Here is a 25464-nt window from a genome sequence, read left to right as displayed (position 1 = left end):
GTAGCATCTGGGGCCACGGACCCAGGGCTGGGGCCAGCAGGCTGTGCACCGGCTGAATGCCACATATTGTCTCTTTGCTCCTCCTCATCCCCTCTTCTGAGTGCCTTGGGATACTCTGGTTTGTCCTTCACGGTGTCACAGCACAGATACAACAATAATAATGCCAGTAAGTCCAGCCCACATCAAGCTTTTGCCTCCCTAACAGCTGGCATCTGAAACTCAGAAATCTGCACAACAGGTGATTTACCCTATTAAAAATCCCCACTTTTTTCTCAGTAGCAGTTGTTGCCATAGATAAGATGCTTTTCTGAGCAGGACAAACTGGTGTGAAGCCCTGAACCTTGTTAAGCCTCTGCGTCACACAGCAACCCGTTAGCACCTTTGATTCTCTAAGGCCATGGAGACACCAAAATTAACCTGATCAATACCTGCCTCCATCACTGTTAGCAGTGGGGATATTTTAGCCTGAACACACAAAGCCAAAATAAATTACTATGATCAAAAGTTAAGCATCCTGTAACTTCATTCCTGAAAAATAGTCTGAAAGGGAAGGTACCCTTAACACAAAACCAGCAAATACTCATCACTAATGCAAGAATGCATCACAGCAAAGCAAATTCTTTCCTGTAGTGCTAGTACAGAGGGGCTATTAAACATGATGCCCTGATGAAACAAGTGCAATGCATGTTTCACTGCTTTCAGACCATGCAGTTTTGTGAAAAAATACCACAGTGAGTTAATTCAAAATTCTCTTTATTAAGCATTGCATATCTTAAAGAAAGGCTTTTAACACTAGACCTACAAAACATGTCTAAGTAGCAATCAAAATGCTAGGCAGAGACACTTAAGGCTTTATGCTCCTGAAGTTTCTCCCCTGAGTATCAAAGATCAAATTTGTTCTCCAGAAGATAGCTGAGGATTTCTCGAGTTTAATGTTTCCTGAGCTCATTGATTAGCATGCAAACACAGCACAGTGACTACCAGCACATCACTACAAGGATCTGTCCTGAAAGAAGGCAGCCCTCTGCAGCACACTCAATTGAAATATTCTGTGTACAGGCACTATTACTTCTTTAAACTGCAAGACCTGATGGGTCAACCAAGTTTAAATTCAGGGGAAACGACTGCCTATTAAATTCATAAGATCAAATGCTCATTTGAGTTATTCCATCTTGTACAACAGAGTGCTTTGGTGTGAGAAACTCAGGTCAGCAGGGTCATACCTTTCTGTCAGATACCAGGTCTGTCACTAAAAATTATGCACATGCTTGCAAGGGTAGATTTTTTTATTTATTTATTGTAATATGAGACTTCATTCTAAAAAATATTTGCACGTAAGGAAGCCATCATATTGGGAAGTGTCACACTACAGAAAGATGAATCATTAAAGATGTCTGCAAACAACTGCAAGACCCAAAATCCACATCACAATTGTACTAAACTGCATATTCCACCAAATATGTGTATTCTAATTAGACTGCACTGCAAATCAACCTTTCTCAAAGACTTTAAATGCATAACAAATGTAAACTGTAAGAAACACAGACATCATTAGAGTGGGGGTTTAAAAAAGGAAAAAATAAAAAGAATTTTGGAAGTCAGAAACCTGACTATAACTATTCCCAACTTTCAGAAACATGCTTCCAAGTGTATTGCAATGTGATACCTGAGGAATATCAACTCTAAAACCTTCTGAAACTCAGAGCACCCAGGTGGTGGACGTGTCCATGCACACAAAGCAAGCAACTACCCAAGAGACAGCAGGCACAGTCAAGAGCATACAGCACACTGACCCTACTGGGACTTATAAAAATAACAGCACGAGTTTAAATGGCTACTTTGAAAAAAAAAATAAAACCAAGCAGGAGCAAGAGAGATGGAGGCTGGACAGGATGAAACTGTACCCACTTGCAGGGGTCCTGTAAATACTGTGGCTATCTATGTTCAGAAATCCCAGAATACTAAGCTCAGCCTTCATGTTAGAAAATTCTCATGCTCTACTGCTGACACTGAACATCTGACCTCTTTTTATAATTATGCTTTTGCTGCACTCATATAGTGCATGAAGACTAATTCATCTTCCAATAAATGGTTTGTGCCCTGCTGTTACCAAGTTGAAAAAAGATCATGGTTGGTTTGTGGCAGGTAAGTAAACAATTCATATGTCTATTGTCAGCTCACCCTTCAGCTCACATGTAAAAACCCTTACAAATGGGAGGAAAGGGCTCTGTACAGTGTGAGAAGCAATGTCAGCACAATCATTTCAGCCTTCTGGAGAGTGATAGGAGTGGCTGGAGTTTCACTTGTGCACTTCACGCACTGAAGCTCTGCATTGGCCAACCCCTAAGGCAAGCACCTGAACTCCTGCACATAACCATGCCAAGAGCAGCACTGGAAGAAGCCAGGACACCTAGTTAAACAACAGGCAGGGAGATTGTCCCTCCTGAGCCTTGCACCCACTTTTCTCACACACAGTAGGAACCATACTCAGTACAGTGAACAGCTCCTCTACAGACCATGAACTGAAAATTATGACCAAGTTAAAAAATTTGGAAAGTGGTGAAAGTTTCTTTAAGAAGGAAATTTCACACACATGTCATGTCCAAAATCTGTAAAGGGTAAGTATCACAGCACATGCCACAGTTGAGATGGCCACAATACAGAGTATCAAAATGCAATTTCAAAAAGATTTAAGCATCCCCATACAAAATCACACCTTACCACATCAGAAGGCTTCAGGCATCTGCCCACACAGAGTAGCATAATCTCCCCTCAGAAGTCTGCAAGCAACTACCCTTGTTCTTCAGCCCAACCTTTTATACCCTCATGTTGATGCATTGCAGCTGTGTGCCCTCTCTTCCCTTTGGTGATTGGTCAGTGCACTGGACACTCATTGTGTCAATGCTGCTCACCGCTGTAGCCCATTGGGAATCAGGTTCAGCCACAGCCCCATCCCAACCACCACAAACTGTGTGCCTACAGGTCATGCCTGATTCTGTACTCCCTACAAACTCTTGGCTACAAACAAATTGGCTGCAGTCTCTGGCACATGCTAAACCTTCCACCCCAGGGTTCCCTGAACTTGTTCTCCAGGCTGCCTAACAGAGCAGCTCCCAACATTTTGTATCACCAACCACTCTGCAGTTTTTCCTATCAGCCCTCACCAATAACCAGCTACTGAGCCCCTACCATGACCCCACGGATGTCTGGAGTTCAGAACCACTGGGCTGAGACTGAGAGGGTTCCAGCCAGAAGAGAGGTGCAATAGCAGATATCAGAGCATGGAGTCTGAGAAGCAACAGCACTGAGTTTTAATACCCAGCTTGCTCAGAAACTGCCTCCAGCCAAACTAACAAAAGGAGCAACCAAAGCATTTACAGTTTTGAACATTAGCCTGGTGAGCCATCAGTCCCGAGGTTTATTTATATTGGAAAAACTTCAGAAGTTCAAAAAAGGCATCAGCATCCAAGCAAGCCACACTGCCAGGCTGCAGCACCTCACTGGGACACATCACAGGAGCAGTGTGCAGTGTTTACCCAAGGAGATGCACGGCAACTAGAGTGGGAGTTCACTGCAGGGAAAAGCTAGGGACATCAGAGACCCAAATATCCTTTCAAACACCCTATTTGCAAGACAAACCACTCTTTTGCCTTAACCTATTTAGAAGCAGATATTCCTGATTATGTATCTTTAAGGTATCAGCATCATATTGGGCTTTTTGTGAGGTTTGTTTTGTTTTGTTTTAAATCAGTATTTATGTTGTGCTTGAGAATATCCCATTGTACTTAGATGTTAGAATCTCACAGCCCTCCTTGTATCTGGGATTTAGAAATGGAAGTATTTGCACTGTGAGTAAGGTTTGCAGAATTCAATGAATGTGTTGGCAAAGAGTCAAAAGAGCATGTTTGGACAGCCTGGGGATTATAAGGTCCCCCCAGCTGCCTTTTACAAGCTAGCTGGTTTACCTTTATCAAGAGTTCCTACTTGAACTACTTTTGAGAAGTCAGCCTTTATTTCTCTGAAATTTTCAAATGTATTTGAGAAATTAAACATTAAAATAGGACCAGAGGAATAGTTCATCAGACAATAATCTTACACTTACTGAATATCCTTTGTAGTCAGAGACAACTGGGCCAAACCCTAGAGCCAAAATCAGCTCTGGTATCTACAAGTACAAATCAATGTATTCAGAATGAAGCTCTCAAAGAAGACAAATCATCATTCAGAGATGGGGGGCCATGGCTCTGACTGGTGGTGCTTCTTTCTGATTCAGTAATGAAAGAAAGGTAGCAGCTATGAATAAAAACCCCAAAAGATGCCAGAGAGCAAACAGGCTGTAGCAAAGTGACCACCTGGGCATTGAAAGACAAACTCTCCTGAGGTTCAAATGCAGCAAGAATGATTAAACATGGATACAGAGCCCAAACTACAGGAAGCAGATCCTCTGTTTCTTGGTGCAGGCAAAGTGAAGCTTAGAAGTATTTTAGGAAGGTGAGCACTGGTAATAGCTTTACTGTAGGACAACTAGGTTAAATTGAGCTGGGATAAAAAGGAGTGAGACTGAATTATTTAAGCTTCCTTTCTGCCCATATGTGCTGTGAACAGCTGATAAGCCGTAGGAAGAACATGCTACTTTTAGATCTCTTGACTTTCCTGTGCCAGGGTCCTTGTCTCTCTGCTGAGCAAACAGGGAACCAATGGTACTGCAACTGGAAGCTGGGAAACATGGGCTCTCCCTCTCCTCTGGTGCTGGCTGATGAGTTATTTTGGGCTAACCAAGTTCATAACCCATTCTTCAAAATGACCCCAAGATTCCATTCATATTTGAAAAATGCCAGTGCAGCTTAGTCCCCATCAGCTCCTGCCTGCACCAACAAAGGCTCCAAAACCAGGAAGGTCTGTCCAGGCAAATGTGATGAACAAGCTCTGTGTTCAACTGGGCTACACAAATACCAGGGAAATATTGTGAGAAGAGGTCTTGGAGAAGCACTGTACTAGTTAATGCCAAATGAGCAGCTCATGTGCCCTCATGAGCTGCACATGAGCTCCTCATTTGGCATTAACTAGTACAGTGCTTGAAGTGAGCACTGTACTAGTTAATGAGCTTGAGACCAGAGCTGCACAGGCTTGGGCCCCAGAGAGCCAGGGGAGCACCCCAGCACCCAGGGGCACAGGGGGACACACCAAAGCCATTGGACACCTTCTGGCACCTTCCCTGCCTCATCTTCCTTCTGGGGATTTTCTTTGTAATGAAATTTTTCATTTCATCAAAAATTTTACATGATTTTATGGCCATGTTAAATTTTCTATTTATATCTGTTTTACTTTTATATGGTTTTGGAAGAATTCTAAAAGGCTGTTACCCCATACCTTTGCCAGAATTTGATAAATACTGTTTCTGTTCAAAAGTCCACGGGAAGCAACACAGAACAAGCCTGTCAAGCCCATGCTGGGACCAGCAGATTCACACCTCCAAATTCCTGTTCCACTTCTGGAGACCATATCTCTGATTTGCAGCCAGAGGACAATCCCCACCTTTCCTTTGCCTTGCTGTCCCAAACACCAGTTAAAAGGCATCTCCACGTGCAGGTTATAGCATGTTAGCACTGACAACCTCATGAAAAGGGAACCAATTTCAGCACCAAAAAGCAGTTGGCAGACTGTGGAAGCAGTGAGCCTTCCCTTCACACAGAACTGCACTGGGAACCTGCGTGCTGGGGGTGCCCCTCTGTCCCTCAGCTGCAGCATGAGCTGATCCATGCTTTGGGCAGCACCTGATGGAGTCAGAGCACTAAAGAGTCAGTTATTTAAACCTGCAAGGTCCAAAAACCCCAGCTGAGAAAGTGAGAGAGGAGTGAGATATCACAGCTGACACCGCAGCAGAGAGGGAGAGCTGCTCATGCTGGGCTGAAGAGGGGGTTTCTCATAGAGCAGCTGTCAAAACCTTGTTCTGAAATGGCTCAGCAAGCTCCACCTCAGCCTTGTCCTAGCCTGAACACCTGGGGACAGCTCTGTTTCATTTTCCCCAGCAATTCCAAGAGCTCCTGTGCCCCCATGGATCCTGCTGGAGCACAGGGAGATAACACCATCCGCTTCTGTACCCATGACATGTTGTGAGGCCCTTGTACTCCCTTTTTGGGGGTTTTGAGTTGTTGCTGAAATGGCTTTTGAGGTATTAAAAAGTTTTTTTTCTAGCCCCGTGCTTGAGAAAGAAGTTGAGATTTTTTAGCTTTGGTTTTCAAGGTTGTTTATTTTCTCTTATTTAATACTTTTTTTTTTGGACTTGCAGAGGTCTGTCTGGTAGGTCAGGTTGAGGCACACTGACTGCCCTCATGGTGGTGTTATTCTTTTATACTAAAAACTACGTGTATTTTATTTACAATAATTTTTTAATACTTATCACTTATGTTAGACAGGTTGTTTCTACTTTAATCTAGAAGTGCTGCTATTACAGCAGAAGATGGAGGACAAGAAGAAGAAGGAGAAAGACATGATACGCTTAGATTTTTCTATTTTGTTTTTTGAACTCTTATTTTAAAATCTCTAAAATTTTACTTTTTTTACTTTGGGATAAATTCACTATTATTTTATTTAAACTTTTGCAGCTTGTAATTCTTCCCACAAAATTAGTAATTGTTTTCACAGGTTAAAATTGAAGGCACAGGTGGTTTTGCCTCTGTGCCAAGGTGTTTGAGCTCCCTGCATTATAACCCTTTGGCAGGACACTCGCTGGGGAGCTGTGATTGCTCAGCCTGAGCACATTAACCCAGGAGCACTGCAAAGGTTTATCTGAACTGGGGCTAAAAAGAAAATTACAAAGAAGCTTTGGCAGAAGGGTGAAACCTGTCATTAATTTTAGTAGTGAATGATCTAAAATATATAAACACATTGTCCTTTTATAGCAGGACTGGGTTTCTCTATTGCTGCCTTAAAAATGTCATGCTAGCTCCACCTAGCACACGGAATGCTTGTACTAGCACTGGGGAATTATTCAGGATTAAGTATGGCCACTTCTGTTCAGTTTGATCAACTGGTTATTTTTTACAATTCAGACTAATGCTTCTATTTAATTCCTTTCACCATCTCCCACAGGAAAAATATGGGCTTCAGCTAACCTCTCAAGGGTACATTTACTAAGAATGCAAAAGATTTTACAAATAAATGAGGGGGAGGGCAACACTTTGCTGTACATCACATATATTTTAAAAGTCCATTAGAGTCCTCTAGATTTATCATGCTACCAGAGCTCAGATGGGTATTTAATACAAGAAAAATTTTGTAGGTCGATGCAGAAACCTAAATGACTGATGCAAAATTGCCTGGATAATAAAAGTGTTCAGGCCACCCCCTGCAAATACTGCCTAACAACTCACACCTTCCAAGCCCTGCTGGTCCCAACTGGAGCAATGTTATATCATGAAAAGCTTCTGCTCAGTCACTAAGCAGTACAACCACTAAAACAGGATTTCTGGAATATTAATTCCAAAGGAAAACAATAAAACATAATGATATTACTACATCCCACCTAATTTTTTGTGATTGGCTCCCCACTAAATTTAACAAAAGAAATTGGCAATCAACAAATAATATTTTGACAATAGACAGAAATAGAAAAGTTTTGGAGAAGGGGCAATCCTTGAAGGAAGACATGCACTTCCCTGCAGAAATCCAGGAGGGATTACTGTGCCCTCTAATGGGACAATTTCCCAACAATGTGAGCAACCAAAAAATAAATCATTGAGGGGACATTTTCCAGTGTTCTGTTCACCAGTTTAATGAGAAGCTTTGCTGCCATTCAAATGGCTGGTCCCATGGGCCAGACTGAGCTGTCTTGGGCAAATTCTTTTTTGGCTTCTCCCTGAAGTCAGAAAAGGCTGGGAAGATTTGAGGGGGGTCACATGAAGTTTAAGGTTTGCACACCCCTCCAATAGACTCAGGGCTCTGTCATTGAAGTGATTTGTAGCTCAGGTTCATGGGCTTTCTCATCAGGAGGATCCTTGCACTTTTTCTGCACAGAATGACAAGCACACCCACAGCTGTGGCACTTCAGATGGGGCTGGAATGGCCCTTTACAGGAGACAGGGCATTCCCAGAGCACCCTGAGCCTCTGCAAACCCGCACTGGCAGCCTGGCCAGCTCTGAGCTCAAACACTCCTGGCTAGGGGCCATTCCCAGGTTCTAGGAACACAGAATGTGCTGAGAAAGCTGCAGACAAAGGGAGGATGATGGGCACGAGTTACTTGGATTTGTGATAAATAGGACCTAAAGCAGATTGCATTTTACAATTACACAGCCACAGGGAGACAGCACAGCAACAAAGACATGGCAGAAACACAACAAAAGCCATCACACATCCTCAGTGTAGCGCATTACCCACAGGAAGCAGGCTCCTCTGTACATACACTAGCAATCAGACTTTCAATACTTTCATTTTCAAAAAAAATTCACAACATAGAGAAAACATTTTGAAGATTAGGCCTTCTGCAGAGATAAGAAAAAGAGCTGATATAGACCTTAGTCATAGCACTGAATAACAGCAAAAAGAGTCAGGGAAACACAGATCAGAGCACACACCACCCATGGGGATTCAAAAGGTGAGTCCATGCCTGAGAGCTGCACTATCTCTCCTGTGTGGGAACCCTGCTCCTGTTTTACAAATGCACATCCCTGCTGCACACACGTGGAGCAGCCTGAGCCCATCTATCTGCCTGGGGGCTTTGGGCCCACACCATGTGCCAGTGCCACCAGGGCAGGAGATGGGGAGTGGCTCTGCCTGCACATGGGGAGGGTCTGTGGTGCTGCTCACAGGGGTCCCCGGATGAGGGAAGAGATAAGAACCTTGACTCCGTGTTTCAGAAGGCTGATTTATTATTTTATTATACATACTATATTAAAAGAAAATGATATATTAAAACTATACTAAAAGAATATAACAAAGGATTTCATCAGAAGGCTTGAAAGGAATAGAAAAGAATGACAATAAAATCTTGTGACTGACCAGAGAGTCTGAGCCAGCTGACTGTGATTGGCCATTAATTAGAAACAACCACATGAGACCAATCACAGATGCACCTGTTGCATTCCACAGCAGCAGATAATCATGGTTTGCATTTCATTTCTGAGGCCTCCAGCTTCTCAGGAGAAAAATCATAGCAAAAGGATTTTTCAGAAAATATCATGACAACAAGGTGTGTCATGAAATGAGTGCCAGGTCCTTGGCAGAGCTGCTGGGGTGATGCCACGTTGATAGCAGATGCTGCTAACACCTGTTGATGGGTACAGCACTCCCTTTTTAAAAGCAGTCAGCCATGGGAGGCAGGGAAGCATGGGCCTTGCAGGCAAGATAATTGTTTTCCAGGTGCCAGTAAACAAAGGAAAAGCTGTGCTGCAAGGTTACACAGTCAGGCAGGACACAAAGGAATTTGCATCCAACAACAGCACCAGTCCTCAAGGAAAAGAAACACCAGCCTGAAGCTGTAGGACCCAGAGCAATGGACTTCATTGCTTCCTGCAGAGCAGCAGCAGAGCAGAAAATATAAACCCAGTAAGGTTTCACAGGGAGCTGGGTCTAGCACAGAGACCAGACTTCATTCAAAGATTCATTCAAAGAATTTTAGCTCTTCCTTTTCTACATCACATTCTTGAATATTCCCTCTGCTCAGTCTGCTTTAGAAACTCATTCTTTACTAAATGAATCTCATTTTTCCTAGACTGGTTCATTCAAGTGGGATACCGAACACAGTATTGAAGTAGAAAGGGAACTGTGGCTTCCAGACAATAAAGCTTTCCTCTCCAGAGGCAATGTCAAAAATAATCCACAGACCTGGGCTGTGGCTGCAAAGAACCCTTGCACCAAACAAGAGCTGCAGCTGGTCAGTCCACGTTGTATGTTAGGGCAGTCAGGATTCAGTTTGCAGCCTGGCAGTGGACAAAATAAAGCTTGGAACAAGTTTGTGTTAGGGTGCCCTCACTGTGCACCTCATTTCCTTGCTTCTTGCTGCATTCATGTTAATGTACTCTTCCTCCACTGCCAGTTTCTTTTTAAATACCCACTTGGAGCTGCTGTGATAAGGGGTGTTTTCATTACAGATTCTCAATTATTCTTAAATTACTAAAACATCCGGATTTCAAATAAGCCCTCTTTTCTTTTCCTTCAAGATTCTATCAAATAGTGCCCCAGCTAATTATTGTCTTCTGACTGAGTTTCAAAACTCAGCTTGTTTGATGCCACAAAAGCATAAATCCCAAGAAAAGAAAAAAATCCCTGGAAATGCAGTCCTTTGCTTCTTTTATTTCAAATTGGTTTTGTGCCATCAATGAAATCATCCTGTGGGAAAAAAAAAATTACATTCCAGGCTTTGGGGAGAGACTGAATAGAAAAACTTTTAATATGCAAAGTTCAAAAAGCAACAAGAGAAAAGAGGTTTTTGGAAGGAGCACCTCTGGCTGGCCCTAACAATGGTTTTGTCATTCCCCAGGCTCCAGCAGCACAGTCGGCCAGCTGGCTGCATAATTTAACATATAATATCTTATGCATCTTGATCTTATCAGAACACTTTACAGAGGCTAATGGAAATGGTAGAATAGGCTTTGGAGACCTTCTACAGCACTTGCTTTAAACTGCTGGGTTTACACAGCATCCAGTCAATTACCTAATCCCATCTACAGACATCTACTGTCAAATAAAGCAGAAAGTAAAAGGCATTTCATAAAAGCATGGATGGAACAGACATCAGCTGACCATGAACAGCACATGACTGTTCAGTCATTCATACAGTGATTTATTTAATACCCTCAGAGTTCATATTTCAGAAGTTCTTTTTTCCCTAGGCTTGCTCCTTCTTCTAAGGCTTGCTATTGTAAAGATGACAGCACATTTTGCTAGCAAATAACTGTGAAATACATTCTACTTCAAAAGTTTACTACAGAAAAAGTTCTTGTATTTTGCCATAAGTAACAAAGAACAGAAAAGTGCCATTTGTTTGTCTTTGGCTTTTATCTGCAAAAGGCAGACAGAGAGAATTGAAGGCACTGAAAATAAAGCATTCATCCTGCATACAAGCAGTGCTGGAATTACATCTTTTCATGGCTGCTTTTTTGACTCAAGCAGCAGTCTGGCAGGGCAGACATCATGCCCAGAAAGTTGTTTTTCCCAGGGTGAGAACAAATCCTTACACTCTAGCTGTTCTGACCTTGCAGCTTTCCCACACACGCGGAAGTTTGACTGCATGATTTGTAGAACATCTCAAGTTGGATTTTTTTCCCCACCCAAAGTTAATCCCTGTGCCAAAAATAGATCAATGTGAATCAGCTGAATCTAGGAAAACAGAGAAAACATGTCTGTTGCTAAGCACAATAACTTCAAGAAAACTGCACTCATTGTAACACCATAATTATCACCCCAGATGTGCAGAAGATAATTATTTCCGCTAAGATGTGGCAACCTTTTGCAAAGATGAGACAGATACTTCCACTTTCAATCACCCAGTGCAATACCTGCATTTATATCAAGATATTAGGGGACAGGTAAAAATAACTCGATTAACTTTGTGCGTTCTTTTTATGTGACTTATGTCCTTTACTGCATCTTGGCTTCCATACATGCCATAAATCAGCAAAAGGAGAGAGCAACAAAAATAGAGGGACACAGAAAAGATGAAGAGCTAATATTCAAATCCTCCCACAGAAGGCAGACAAACCTCCAAGGAAATGTGGGCAGATTCTTCTTGGTAGGAGGAGAATGAGAACATGAAAAATATCAGCCAACCAAAATAATGGAAAAAACCAAAAACATACATACATATGGATGGCCCTGGGAAACTGGCAGGGACCTCTCTGCAGGAGTTGTGTCTGGGGAACAAGATGTCTCAGGGCTTTTAAGTCAAGCCATCCAGCCCTGAGGTACCACAGCCTGTCAACATCCAAAGCTAGCACAATGATCATAAAAGCGAAACAGGAACTAGGACACACTGATAAAAGCACTAAAATCGCCTTGAAAACACAAGAGCTAGGAGATTAGCAAGCTAAACAATACTTTTTCCTCCACGCTGTCATGGTTGATTGTTTAAAGCCTGTCAAAAGCTCCTCTGGGAAACCCTTCATAGATATACTGAGAGCAGTGGGAGAGTGGGGAATCAGTCAATATTTAATAACTTTATTACTCAGACAGTACCACATGCAATTAATTGAAAATTACAATGGCTTTTGAGGAAAATGTGCTTTTCTTTTGCAATAACAACCAAGCAGCTTGTAGTATGTTGAAGCTATTCTTTTCCTTTTTAATATTTGAAAGAGGCACACACCTTTGCTAAAGCCATTGCAGAATCTTGAGGGCACCTCCACTACCAGAGAATTTCCAGCAATAACTTCCATCACCAATGCTGGAAGTTTTCTCTTTGCCATCTGACTTTCTTTCCAAACCATGAGCAAATCTGAGACGGCACTGAAATCATTAGCACCGCCCACCAGGCAGATCTGCTGCCACTGCACATTGCCTCTCTCCAAGACAGACAGCTGCAGGCTGGGTCTGGACACCAGGCAGGAGCCTGGCAGAGCCCCCACAGCTCCAAACTCATGGGCTGCCTCCAGTTCCTCCCTCAAGGAAAAAAGACAACTTTAAAGGAAGCCCATGAGCACATTCAGCTCCTACATCACGCTAGCGGAACTTGTTTGGAATGCTGAGCACGTATCAGAAGTTCACAATTCTAAAAGAAAGATGGAACAGGAAAAAAAAAAAAACAACATGGAAGCAGCCAAAAAGCATTTGGGAGGTAGACACTGTGCTGCACAGCAAGACACCCAAAGAAAAACTTACAGAAAAATGAATACCAAGCAGTGACATGTAAAAAAATGTCTTGGAAAATATGCATGTACCTAACTAGTGACACAGACAGCTTCTGGAACTCAGTAGAGAAAGAAAAGGAGAAAACAACCCCAGCACCATATAGTAAAAATTACTGAATCCGGTATTAAAGTCTACCAATCAATGTATTCACAATACTCTCAAATACCACGTCTCCTGAAAGTCTGGGAGCACATCTTTCATTGCTCTTCTGTATCTGTCTTCCTCCAGCCCACAACTGAAGAAAGCAATTTTATACCTTCTCTCCCCAGGCACCAAACTCTGAATTGCAATATGAATTTAGGTCTCACCTGCCTCTGCTTGTCCCCATCATTTTCCAAAGAAAAAAGCAGAGCAGTGGCACTCTCACAAGTTTATTTGATTGGCAAGTACCTGAAGTTTTCTACTGATCTTTAAATTCACTATGAATGTAATAAAACCCTCAATATCAGTACTGGAATATTTCATACAGTGAAGTTTTATTTAATTTCTTGCTTATCTGACTACTGCCAAACAAGAGGATATTCCATGAAAGCTAATACAGCTAAATGAGACATGAACCATTCTCAGAACACCCTGTGTGTATTTTCTTGCACACGAGTCCACAAATCCTACTGCTAGTTCTCAACGAAGATGTTTCATTTATTTTAAATAATCTGACTGGAGACATTCTGCTTCAGAAATACCTCTATAAATACACCCAGGAGGAAATTTGACATATACAGTATAATTGCTTGGCTATCTAGACTTAATCCTGCATAGAAACCATCTGCTGCATTAAAAAAAAAAAAAAAAAAAAAAAAAAAAAAAAGGAAAAACCCCACAAACACAAAAGCTGAATCAGATTCTTTTTGTACACTGCTTACTATTTCTGGCATTTGTATTTTTTGTATTTTACACTGTGCATGTGTAGACCACAAGATCACAATGTACAAGATCATCACAAAGTGGTGTTACAATACTGCTTAAAAAAACCCAGATAAGCATGTCATGATGTACAGAGAAACCAGGTGTGTAGAGAAATCCTTTCATTCTGCTCTGCTCAGGAAAGAACCAGAACCAAGAAAATAATTCAGAGGAAACAGCCAGAAACATAAAATATTTACCTTACTAGGAAGAATGAAAACAGTGAGCTGCTGCACTGGGAGAGAAGACAACTGGGAAGAGGAGATGCTAAAATGGCCTTGCTTGATGCAGAGAGCACAAAATATTCTGGCTGGAAGGCACAGCTCAGAGGGTCAAGGGCTGCTCCCTTCCCCAGTAATCCTTTGCCTTTCCAGAGGTGTTTAAGTTGACCTTCACCAGTGAAGGCTCTAAATTTCCCTGGGCAGTAAATTCTGATGTTTTACTACATTTCTTTAGCTTCACCCAGCACCTAAACTCTGTCTTCCTTGTCACAAGGAATATTTAAGTACTATCAGGCACCCCTGGAAACTCCCTCTGGAGGTTTTTAGGCTAGCAAAACTTCTGTCTGAAAGAACATAATTACAGGTGACCCTGCTCAGGTACTGACTTGCTGAGAGCCTTTTGGACTTACCTGGGAGGATGTGAAAACCAGGAGTATTTCTCCATTCTCACATTCCTCTGGCACCTGCTGGTGGCAGGGTGCTGTACCCAGCTGTGACAGCAAACACTCCAAGCACCAACAGAGCTTCAGGGAGCTTGGGGAGGAGCAGGAGTCCTGGCTTTCCTGCCCTAAAGCACCCCCAGCTGCCTCTAAAAGGGAAATCCGTTCCCAAGAGGGTGGACAGTGAGGAGTGAGACAGTGAGGATCTGGGTGCTGTTCCCAGGGAGCACTGAACCATCTCTGCAGATACAGAGCCCTTGTGCTTCCACATCATTCCCCACTCCTTACTCTGCTCTTGCTCCTCCAGGTCTCAGCCAGAATTTAGCTTCTCTTCCTAGAAACCCCTCATTCCCACTGATTGATGGGTTTTGTCTTGATCCCTAATCTTCCAAAAAAAGGCTCCATGCTTCACTCCAAATGCAAGGCTCCATATATTAACAACTTACAAAAGCCATACAAAAACCTTTATGCTGCTGGAAGCAATAACCTATTGATTTAACATTTTGCTCACTGCTACCAACTAATAACAGGATGGAAGCAAGGCACTATATCACACATTGTCAGCAGCAGGTCAGAACAAATTGGGTCCTTTTTGGATCAACAGAAGCATGAAGCACAGGCTCAAATCACATCCCCTCATCAGCTCTGAGCCCCATCCCACTGCCATCACCTGCATGTGACCAAGAGCACTCAGAGCAGGACTAATGGCAGCTGGCATAATTAAAAGGCTTTGAGTCACACATCCATGAGTGTCTGAGTGCTAGGCTGTGGCAATTAGCATACTTACAAACAGAAGGTTTTGAAAGACAATCTAAATTACAGCACATGATCTCCAAACGCAGCTCTGAAGTTTCAAAATAACCTTCCTGTCATCCCCAGATACCAAACAGCCATGCCCAAAGCTGGATGCATGTTCCCTCTTCCATCAACATGTCTCTGCTCCTGCCTTGTCCTAATGGATGCCTTACCTTGAGTTGTCACAGCTGATTACACACAGGATGGGACATAGGAGGACATGAATAATGTGTCCCCCTTTGATCTGAACAAATCCATTCGTTTGGCTTTGGAGATGAACAGGAAAACACAAATGTACTGAGCAGAAGTTTACTTGAATCACTGTAGCACAATTATTATTATTATTATTACTGTTACTACTATTATGATGATGTTTATGTTTACTTCCCCTCTCACTGATGTGCAGCAAAAAAAGCCCAAGTTAAAAAGAAAATTATTTCCTCACAAAAAGCATTTGGGAAAGCTTCCATAGGTCTTTATTTCCAAATTCTACAAAACTTAAATGGGTCAATTCAGCATGGGTTGGCATTGAACTATCAGTTACCACATAGTTTTCATATTTCTTTTCAGAAATGAAGGACGTGAGGAAGACCATCTTTGCTGCTTGGTTTTGGACTAAGCAGACTTTCCCCCCCTATTGTTCTACAAACTGGATATACACAGATACCAGAATATTTTTCAATCAAAGAGCCAAAAAAGGTAATTAAATCCCTTGTTAATTAAAATCTGAGCTAGTGAGCTTCCTGCTTACTCATGAGGAGGAGTAAGAACAGCACTCGGAGCATCACAGCTTCCTGAGGATTGTTCATCGTGGCCAGCAATCTCCCAGGGCCAGCAGATGTGTGAGGGGGGTGCATTCATCTCTCTTTTGGGCACACGCACATTCCCTCACTCTTCCAGCAGTAAGAGTTACACAAATTCTCCTGTAGATCTCTGGGTTGTGCTTCACTCTCATTTCCATTTTCTGCCTTCCCACCAGGGTTCGTGGCACCACACTCAGCTCAGCCAAGGAAGGAATCCAGCCCTCTGCTTTTATTTTTACCCGTTGTGCTTTCATCAGAGCTGGGTGAGTGAGGAACCATCTGCTTCCTTGGGATGAAAAGGCAAGAGAAGGAGCTAGAGTTTCCAGAGGAGTGCATCTCTCAGGATACAGCATCTGTCCTTTCTGTTCCTCCTGATTTATAGGGATTTTGGTTTGGGCCAAATTCACAGCTACATGAGGAATGAGAAGAGCCTAATGTGCCACTGTACCCAGAATGAATTTGGCTCAGTGACTTCAGCTCATTCATTCTCAGGGATGATATTTCTGAGCACTTGATCCATGATGAATAGTAGGCAAATTTACACTGGTGCAGTGGGCGACTTTCTAATTTCATTTATGCTCAGACCATCCTGTTGCCTGGTATTAAAGAAGAGGTTTTAGCTGAAGCTATTTTGTTTGAAGGATTAGATAACAAGGATACGTAACTTTCAGAATTTAACTAATCAGAATTATGGTGTGTTAAGATTTTGTACATGAACTTTTGTAGCGCAGCACAGAATCACTGGACATCCAATCTGATAATCCTTCACATTTGAAGGCAACAGGAGCTACAGCACCTAATGTAGAGACAAATATTGACAGAAAGAATGATGTGAGGAAGCAGTCAGAACTAAAAATCTTATCTTTCTGACACATATGAATTTCAAGGATTTTTCATCTTGAACATTGATAGTGGGATTCCAGACACATGTATAAGACTGAAAGATTTTCCATATCACAAATATAGTCACTGTAAATGCAGTTCAAATAACAGCCCTGATCTTCTAACTTTCTAGAAAGTTGCTAAAATTTGAAATCATCTTCCTAAAGCTTCTTGGAGATCCTCCTCAACTTTCTTACTGAAAATGATCTGACAAAGCCTAATGAGCAAATGAACCAACTTGCTATTTTCCTTTCAGTTATCTCTGTAGGAATCGATGTTCAGATTATTTCATAATTGTGTTTCACATTAATTTTTGCCTTTGCAGAGGAATGTGTATTATCTTCAACACTGCTCTGCCCAAATTTTCAATCCTACATTCCTCCTGAGTTGATGTCAGGAATGCTGTGAACAGTGAACTTGTTTGGGGTGATGGAGGAGACAGTCAAGGTTGTCCATTTGCAGCTGGGCAGGTGCCACCCAAACCCCCTGACCCTGCTCCCCTTGCAGCCAGGTGCTCTGCAAGATTCTGGACAGGAAAGTGCTAGTCCTGCCCTAGCTAATATGAAAAAGATATTTCTACTTAATGACTACTTATTCTGTTCTAAAATACCCACACTTAGAACAAAAAAGGCAGCACAAATAAATCTTAAGAGCCACAGTGCAGTGAAAGAAGAACTGGAGATGAGCAGAAGGGAGATTTGTTGTGACAGAGGCAGAATGTGTGCAGCTTGGGAGCAGATTTCAGACCCTGGCAGTATCATCTAGACACAGGATTGAACCCAAGTGAATTAGCAACAATCTGAATCCAGGCCCTTTCAGCAGGTGACAATGCTGATATCAGCTAAGCTGTGCCACTCACAGCTTCCAAAGGGAAGGCAGAGAGCCCAGCAGCCCCAGCAACATGATCCACATCCTTGGGTCAAACTATGGGCAAAGCACAAACATCAGCTCTTGTCCAGCACTGCAGAACACTTCCTACAGTATTCAAGACCTCTGCATAGAGCCTGCAGGAAACAAGACCTCCCAAAGACCTGCAGCCAGCCCAAGCAGCAGCTGGAAGCCAGGACACGAGCCAGGAATAAAAGCCACAGGAGTCCTGAGCTGCACATCTGGGTCATCTTCCTCCAGAGCTACCAGAACTTTCAGAAAAGTATTTTGCCAACAGAACTTTCTGTACATATTTTAAAAACTGCTTAGCAGGTGTTATGTGCAGTCCTGTCTTGAAGCATTGGTGTCCACAATTAACCCTGCTGGCCTGGCCGTGCCTCTGGAGTCGAGTTCCTGCCACACTTTTATCACCTCATTACTTAACTCCCCTTACTGCCAAGGGGATAAGTACTGCCTTTGCCTTTGTGAGGAGTGATGGAGGAAGGACAGCCCTGCAGCTGCCAAGAGAGCTTGCTGAGGCACTTTTATTGGCAGGAAATCCAGGCATAAGTCTTACATGAGTACTGCAGGGAGGGCTGGATAGAGCACTCCGTACAACTTCAGGACACAGCAACCTGGAAACTACAAATCTGTACAAAACTGGGCTCCAGCACAATCATTCTCATGATGCAGTGGTGGTTGGACTTTAAAAAATTCACTTTAAAAACCCTAGAAGAATTCCAGTAAGTATATTTATTCCTGACATTCATTAATATACCTGCTGGCTAAAAATGCCAAGGGACTTCCAGCAGGGCAAATATGTTCTTAGGTATGAAAGAATCAAGAATTGCTGAATTCACTTTTGAAAGGTCTTGTCTATCACAGCTGGAGCACAGCTGACTGTGTTCCTTACTCTCTGGTAATTAATGCACTGAGAAGTGACATCAATCCCACACACTGACAGAAAGCAAAGGAGCATTTGTGACCTTCTCTGCTTCAAGGGGGACAGCTTGGAGTCTGACTTGATTCAAGGGGCTGAGGTAATAACAGGACTTGGGAAGGTGATTCTCTCTTGGGAAGGTGTCTGAGCTGAGAAGTGAAAAACAAAGTTCCAAAGCAGACCTAGAGCAAAAACATTAAATCTGTCCATTCTCAGTGATGGTAAGAATAGCAGTCTGACACCTAAATTTACCTGTGCACTGGTTTTGGTTCTGAGATACACTCCTCCTAAACAGGTGTGTCTGAAATGAAGAGAAGGCTTTCCCTGGACAGGCTTTTCCCCACCTCACTGCATCCCTGCCTCTCCAGGAGCAGCACAGCCACCCTCCCAAGAGGGCTGCAATGAGCACCACGAGCCTCCAGCTGAGGGCACAGGGTGGAAAGTGCTGCTGAAGAGCCCACCAAGGAGAAATGGCACTGGGAGATCTGAGAGCTGTGCTCAGGGAGGGGCTGAGAGAAGGTCAAAGCACCAGAGAACCAGGGAACTGCAGAGAACCAGGGAACTGCAGAGAACCAGGGAACTGCAGCATCCTCAGCCAGAAACACAGCACCACCAAACCTCCCACACCAGAGGTGTGCAAGATATGGAGAGAGTGTTTTCAGTTTTCCTGTAAGCTAATGGTCTTTCTGAGCAGGTGAAAACACTGCTTGCTAGTGATTGATAATTAGTTTGTTTTAGAAACACTAAGCAATCAGAATAATTTTGCACTAAAGCCATTCCAATTCTCATCTCCCAAAGACCCCCAGGATGCTTGGATTCCCACAAAGCTCATTGTGGCTATAAAGCAATGCTGTTTGTCATGCACAGTAAGTCACACCACAATTTCAACCCTCCCTGCAAGCATCAGCTTGAAAATAACTGTGGGCAAACCCTCTGCAGCTCTGATTTTGGGAGTTTTAACTCCACAAAAGTAAATATCCCCCCGTTTAGGTGTGGAGCCACTTGCCAAGCATGAGCTCAGCTGGTGTCAGACCCACTTGCTGTCTCTGGGGCAGACCAAGAGCCAAGGAGCTGCTGTGGGATGTCATCCCATGTTTGTCTGCAGTAAAGGCACCCACCCTGCTCCTGTCAGGAACATCTACTCAGCAGGCCAGCACGAAGGAAAGCCAGAAGATGAATTTGCCAATCTAAACATAGCGATGCTTCTTGAGACTTTCCAGCAACAGGCTTGCAAAAAAAAAAAAAATAAAGGATTAGTCAACACCCTAATGAATGCTCAAGGTGTTCTGTCCTCCCTCATGTCACCAAGGGGATGCTCAGAGAGCAGTTCCACACCAAGTGGGTTCCCATGCACTGTTCAAAGTGGACACACAGTGAGTTGTGTGTCCATGCCTGAAAATGAACTGTCAGGCAGCTGCAGAACAACTTTCCATCTCTGCCTCTCAGTGCCTTATGTCAGGTGACCCACAAATTCTTACCTCTTCAGACACCAGCTAGGAAATGAGCTTTTCCATCCTATTGATTTCTAAACTGCATTAAAAAGAACACATTTGAAAACCTTCCATGTCCAGTAGTGATGACAAAAGCCAAGCACTGCCCTACAGCTGTCCTTCAATTCTGAACTGGCCCTCCAGACACACACCTGTGTGGTTTTGCATTTACAGGAAACAATAACACATCCAGCTAAAAGATAAAGCTAAGAGAAAGATGTGACCTCACTGCTTATAGACAGTCAGGATGCAAATCACCATGGAAATCTCAGCAGCTCATTATGAAGGGTGCTAGCTGAGGGGAAGCAGAACAGCCAAGAGTGATAAATAGATTCCACTGCAGCTCATGTGATTTGTACATTGTGAGTTTTTGTTGATACAGCTGTAGATGATACTGTAAGAGCTTTTTAAAACCCCATTCCCTGTAGTCGTCTCTGGTTTTCACGATGAAAGGGAGTAAGAAATTCTGGAGAATTTCATTTTCAGAAACTAGCCAGGTCCCAGGAAAGCAGAGTGGTGTTCAAGACAAACATCCAGCTGCCTTTAAAGGATGTGTCACTGGCCAGAGGATTTGCCATATGATTATTCTGGATTCAATAAGGAGAAGAGCAATTTATGTTAACCTTTTACTCCAGTTCAGTTTTTGCACCCTGAGGCTCCTCTCCAGGATCAGCAGTGGTGTCGCATCCAGTTGAATGCATTTGCTGTGTGAATACAGCACTACCTAAGGTGCATAAAATCAGAATTTCTCTAGCTCTAGTAATGTACACCTAAATACAAATAACCAAGACTGAAAGTCTTCTTGGGCTGTTCCCAGAGTGAAAGGAACTCAAGGTGCAGAAAAAGCACTGCCTATCTCCACCAGCCAGTGTTCTTTAATTCTGGCTTTCAGGAGAGATATCAAAGACCTCAATGAAAAGGCTACAAGGAGAAATTGCTACTTTATGCAGTGAACTGCTGTCATACTTAAAAAAATATCCCAGCTTCATCAGCAGAGACACAATCTGGAAGTGCAGTTCAGCCCTTAAGGAATTTTTTATTACATACACAGGATGTTTCACAGTCTGAGAAATAAAATATTTTTAAAGGATTCTCTTCTCTCTACAGCTAAGATTGGCAGGTGGGAAGGGCACCAGAGGACAGGTTTTAAGAACACATTTTTCAAGGTTTTGTTCAAATTCTAAGCCATTCCTACCTCCCAAAGCAGGTACATGATATTGAATCATTTTTTTCATAAAATGCACATGTAATTCTGGAAAATGAAGAGTACCACAAACTTTCATTCTCAATGATACTCTGCTGTGAACAGGAATATTTTAACATACCTTGAACTGATTTAAGTGTTCTTAGATCTCTTCTTAAAAAATGCCTCTGACAGATTTTCTGTCTTGATATTAATAAGTTGAAAACTGTCTTAAGATTAAGAAAAAAAACCCCACACAAACAAACCCAAAAACTTGATTTTTTCCTATATTCATTTCTTAGGTTATTAACATTTGAAAGGCTCATTCATCCTTTACCAGTTGACAGTGATGGACTCAAAACAATTATGAATGTTTTTCTAACTAACACATGGGTCAAATTCAACCATGGGATCACTGTGAACAGAACTACATCAGACTTGTACCAGCTTGGTCTGCAGCTGGGAAGTGAGAAAACAATGGATGTAATTCACAACTGGAGCAAAACAATTTCATGTCTCCTGGACTCCTTCCAAAGTTATTCTAATAAAATTGACACCTTTTTCAGAGGGGCAACAAGTGCTGAGAAAAACACCTGTGATGCCTACAATTCACTCTTTCCCAGATCTCTCATTATATGGAAGACAACCACAAGCAAATATTTCCTTTTCTTCCTTTCTCAAAGGTCAATGGTTCCAAGCTAACTCACTTCATTTCATAATATATAAAAGATCCTCATTTTATTTTATTTTAATTCAGAGACTCCCCAAAGCTAGATTAAATAAAAAAGGCAGGGGATTTTAAGGATACAGTGCAGTTTAGGGAACATTTCTTCCATAAATTCCAGAAGATGTATGAAACTGGCTCAACAATAAAAACACCTCATCCATTTCCTTTGTCTTTTGACCATATTTAAGAGGAAAAAAAACTATTATAAAAAACAACTAACGGTTTTGTTTCAGTTAAATAGACAACTAAAACTTCTGACCCTCTCTGGTGCTGTTTACATAAGAGATATATTTCAGTGTAAAATGGCACTTCTATCAGAAGTTACTTCCAGGACCAGGAACTCTTGGCACCAAAACCTGCTCTTGTAGAACACCTCATTTTAGAGTGCCCTTTAACAGCACCATATATAAACCCACCACTCACAGCAACCAATTGAGAAGCACTTCAGGGAATGGAAAATATATTATTATTATTAGCTAATCTACATTAATTTCATCCCAATACTGGGACACTTATTAGCAACTGCTATAAAGATCCTACTTGCAACTTCCCAAGGCATGCATTCCTTCACAAGTAGATCATTGTACATAATGAAGAGCACTTAATTTGCATGCCTTAATATCTCAGTAATTAGGTAATAGCAAGCACACATGACCAGACAGAAAGTTGCATCCTTCTGTTTCAGATTTTGTGGTGTATTTCCTTTTCTCATTCAGGTAATAAAGTTTGTTTCCTCTCTAAAATCTGACAGCCCTAAGTCTAACATTCACCTTATTAAGAGCAAAAAGGCTTAAATCAGACACAGACATGGGATTCACCTAGGAATTGCTAAGACACCCCTGGAAAAAAAGCCTTTTTATCAGAAAACCAAAAAGGCAGCAAGCCCCAGTCCGTGTGCACCATCCTCCCCTCAGCACGTGCATTTCCATGCTGCATGGAGGAGCCTGCCCTCCTTTTACCCTTTGAAAAGAGCTCTCCCATTAATCTATTTTTACTGATCATCATCAAAAGCAAATCATCTTTCCTGAAACATTTAGCTGGGTAGCAGCAGCAGCCCAAGGTAGCAGGATATGGATTGTTCATACAAAATACTCTTGTAATTATTGCCTCTGATAGTCAGCAGTGAATACAAGAGCTGTTCTCATTTTAAATTAATTAACCGTGAAAAAATGTCAGGCTCTTATGATCAATCTCCATCACTCAGCAGGAGCAATCCTTACAGATAAGGTCAGAATTTACTTCCATTGTCAAAAGACAATGTCAAAGACATAGCATGCTATGGCATGGACCAGAGGAGACATGTCTGCAAAGCTAATTCCCAAATTCAGCTTTCTTGGGTGTCCTTGCTGCCATAAAAAGCACTGGCAGCTGCAGCCACCCTGGCTCTATGAAGTTTCATGTGCTAGCAAAATACTGCAACTTTCTGGGATATTCATGTAGATTTTCAAATAACCTACAGCTCCTGACAAGTTTGAAAACTCCTATCTGAAGGAAAATTAGGATGCATCTCCCTTTGAGACCAGCAAGTGGTGAAATCACATCCTTTCACTTCTGACACAGGCAGGGAAGTTCTGTCTGTGCTGCAGCACTCCCAAATTCTGTATTTGTCTTTCTGGTGCAAGCAAAGAGCCATGGATTTGCTTTAAGCACAGGCATGAGATGTCTGAGCATATTTGTGGGCTGTGGCCAGTCAGAATTCTGAGCATCTCAGAGTCATAGATGACTTAGAGCCCCATATACCCAAAATCCAACATGTGGAAGTCTGAGAAAAGACAAAACTGAGACTCAGAGGTCACAGGCACCAAAGAGAGCAGTCACCATGCCAAGAGCTTTTGATGGCACATTATAAAAGCAAGCCAGCACAGCAGTGGGCTGAAAAATTAAAGGTTGGATTCCCATGCAGTGTATAACTCTGAGCACTGCCAGGTCCCCTCAGACAGTTTCTGCCTCTGGTTTTTCTGGATGTGGGCCTTTGCTGCCTACCAACTTTTCAAGAAGTAGTGCAAGGTTATTTGCACATGGGACAAAACATTTCTGTGCTGCTCAAAATGATTTTCACTTCTGTCCCCAAGCACAGCTGGTAGTCAGTCTGCTGGTTTCAATAGAAGTGTAAGAATATTAGCCAGTTGTAATATTTACTCTGGTTTATAAGTTAAATAAAATATCATACCCAATAGGTATGTATCTAAAACCCAAAAGAGTCTCAACACATTTGTAATTTCCGTCTATGCTGATTTTTTTAAAACTTCTCCAGTTATTAAAAATTAAATATCGCTGCCGTTCCATAGCCAGAAATAAATTATCATTGAACACTTATTTTGTGTCACAATGAAATGTCAGAGAAGCAGATGAAGTTTACTTACTTATTATCATGATTTGGATGGTTATTAAAACAAAATGCTCTGTGGAGAACTCCTTAATGGAAAAGGCCAAGTACACTGAAAGCAGTTTTATTAGATGTATTGCAGATCACAGCCTGGATCCCCTGCTACAAATAGTTTAAAAGGACTAAGTTTTTTATTACAATGGCCTGGTACTAAAGTGACCTACAAGTCACTGCATTTCAAGGACTAATTTGCTATGCAATCCCCTCCCTCTCTTGCAGTCTTGTTCTCAGGGTAGAGCAGAAACTGGAACCCACCCAAAGCAAACACTGTAGATCTTTTTTGGCAGTTTTTATAGCACAAGTTTTATATGGAGACTACATGCTAGATGCTGATGCAAGCATTCTGCAGTACATGCAGTCTCCAAGACCTTCAGTTCCTGCAGACACTTATGCATACACATAAATGAAAGCAATTTCATTAAAAGCGGATGAACTGTTCTGATGAAAAACACTCTGTCTGTCCCTAAACACTGCAAGATTTGCAAGCCTACCATTCTGTGAAAATCTGGGACAGACCTCAGGAACCAAATGACCTTCATGTACTCCAAGAAAAGAAACTGTGCTCCCTAGGGGAGCCCCCCTTAAGTTCCAACTTCACTGTTAATGAGGGAGAAATTCTCACAGCCCCTAGAAAACCTCAGGGCTGTTTAATGGCCAGACCTGCCTGGGCTAATAGCACCATTAATGGTCACTGATAACTTGTTCTAACTTCTAACTGTAACTTGATAACCTGTTCTCCTCAGCTGCTGAAGGTACTGGAGTAGTAAAGCCAAGCTTAACAGCATGGGCTGATTATCACTGATTATCAGGAAGGCTGGAACAGGCGCAGAGCCTCTACTGACAGGGGGCTGGAGGCTGCATGCCCCCACACTCGTGGAAGTCAGTAGTCAGAGAGCCACCTCAGCATGCCCTGTGACAGACAGGGACAGACAGACACTCCGTCAGGGAGTGCAGGAGCTGTACTGTGTGCCAGTGAAAACAGA

This window comes from Melozone crissalis, unplaced genomic scaffold, assembly GCF_028551555.1.
Source record: "Melozone crissalis strain CALT ecotype California unplaced genomic scaffold, PUWL_Pcris_2 ptg000068l_1, whole genome shotgun sequence".
In the NCBI taxonomy this organism is placed as follows: Eukaryota; Metazoa; Chordata; class Aves; order Passeriformes; family Passerellidae; genus Melozone; species Melozone crissalis.
This window is presented reverse-complemented; position numbering follows the sequence as displayed.